Source organism: Gavialis gangeticus, unplaced genomic scaffold (genome assembly GCF_001723915.1).
Source record: "Gavialis gangeticus isolate Ggan-Ray unplaced genomic scaffold, GavGan_comp1, whole genome shotgun sequence".
NCBI classification, from domain to species: Eukaryota; Metazoa; Chordata; order Crocodylia; family Gavialidae; genus Gavialis; species Gavialis gangeticus.
Window position 1 is genome coordinate 3,999,849 of NW_017729022.1, and position 1,953 is coordinate 4,001,801.

A 1,953-nucleotide genomic window follows, 5' to 3' on the forward strand; every position below is an offset into this window, starting at 1 on the left:
CGGTGGAGAGGGCGGGGGCGCTGCTCGCTGCCTCCGCTAAGGGCGCTAGGAGCGGGGTCCCGCCGCTCTCGTGCCCCCTCTCCTCGGCCTGTCGGCTGCGGGCACTTGAACTTCCTATTTATTTTTGAATTCGGTTTAATTGTGAATCACTTGCTTCAAGGTCTTTGGTGGATAAGGTGCACCCCCCTCGCCCCCAGCACACCCGCCGCCCCCCGTTGTTCCCAATGGAAACCAGCTGCTCGCTCGGCTATTTCTAGGGGCAACAATGAGAAGTGACGAGACCGCGGGAACTTGGGCACCCAGAGCCGCTCAGCGCCCGCGGATGTTCGCCGAGCTCCGCCGGCTGCAAGTGTCCCCCGCTCCCCCCTGGCCCGCGGGGTCGTTCATGAGCGCGCACACAGGAGGACAAGAGAGTTGTCCTCGCCTCCAGAAACAAGAGAAACTGAGCCCGTCTTCTCCGATCCGCGCGGGCTTCTCCCCCGACGCGGGTTCCTAGCATTTGCTTTGGCGCACGGGAGCTTGGGGGGGGGGGGTTTGGCGCGAGAGGAGCGCCCCGAGTCGGCCTGCAGCGGAGCCGGGGGGCGCAAGCCGCCTCGCCAAGGGACCAACAAACAAAGAGGCGAGAAGTGGAAAGTTGAGGCTTGGTGTTGTATGTAAAAGCTGCTTCTCTCTCCAGCGAAGACCTGATGCCATTCGCAATTAAAGTGTATCGAAGCACCTCCACACAGACACTTGAAATGCTTCGCTCACACACACTTGAAACACCTCAACCAGACGCGCGCATATTTAAAACGCCTCACACATACCCTTACACGTATCCCTGAGGCACCTCAAACACGCACACACAAAGCGCCTCAAGCGTACACACATACACACACACCCTTGAAGCGCCTAACACACACTCGTACCCTTGAAACGCCTGAAACGCGCACACTTGAAGCGCCTCAAACACTCCCTTGGCTGCTGCTATTCTGCGCACTGCGAGGCTCTGCTCTGCCCCTCCTGCCTCGGGCACAAATGAAGGTTTCGTGCCCTGTGCCGGGGATTCCCACCAGCACTCCGGGCCTCCCTCCGCCGAGGAAACCCATCGGAGGGCTTGACTTAGGCGTAACTCCCGTCGAGGCAGGGTCCGAGAGCCAGGGCAGAGACATGCCGTGACAGAGCGGCTGCAGGATGCACTGAGGTGCGGGGGCTCGCTGCAGCGAAAGCCGCCGGTGCCGATGAGGCGCAAACAACCCAAATCAAGTAAAACTTGCCCGCGCATGGAAAACCCGGCGTGTGCTGGGCTAGGAAAGGGCAGGGAGGCGGCAGGCTCCGCTCCCACGCTTGCGGTTTGCACCGTGGACAAAGACGTAGGGGCGGGTCTCAAGAGGGGCCCCGGCCCCGCTCCCCCTTGGCCGGGGCCGGAGCGGAGCCCCGCGCTGGTCGCAGCCGCAGCCGCAGCCGCAGCCGCAGCGCTCGGGCCGGGTTCGCGAGGTGAAAGTTCAGCCCGAGGGCACGCACACTCCTGCCATCGCCTACCCCGGGAGCGCGGGGCTTGCTGATAGGTGGTCGTAAAATAAATTTATTTGCTCCTTACGATGCTTTTGTCGTCCTTCCCCCGCCCTTAATTGCCCAAGTTCCCAATAAACCCGGGATGCTTGATTTCGCGTTAGTTTGCGAGCGCAGTTGCGGCACGGATGCGTTTCAGGCTGCCAAGAGCTCCCTGCGGCTCACAACAAAAAGTTTCTGGGAACAGCCAACTTGAGAAGTCCTGAAAAGAGAGAGCGGGGAGGGGAGGGGAGGGGAGGGGAGCGCGGCCGCTCCTGCCCCTGTCCCTGCCCGGCGTGCACCCGAGCCCCGCAAACGAAATCCCCCCGGGCGAAGGGCACCGGACGACGCGGCGCCGCGGGCGCTGGCAGGGCGCGGGGGGGGCCCTCTCGGGCGCGCCGGCCAGGCAGAAGCAGGCGGGGC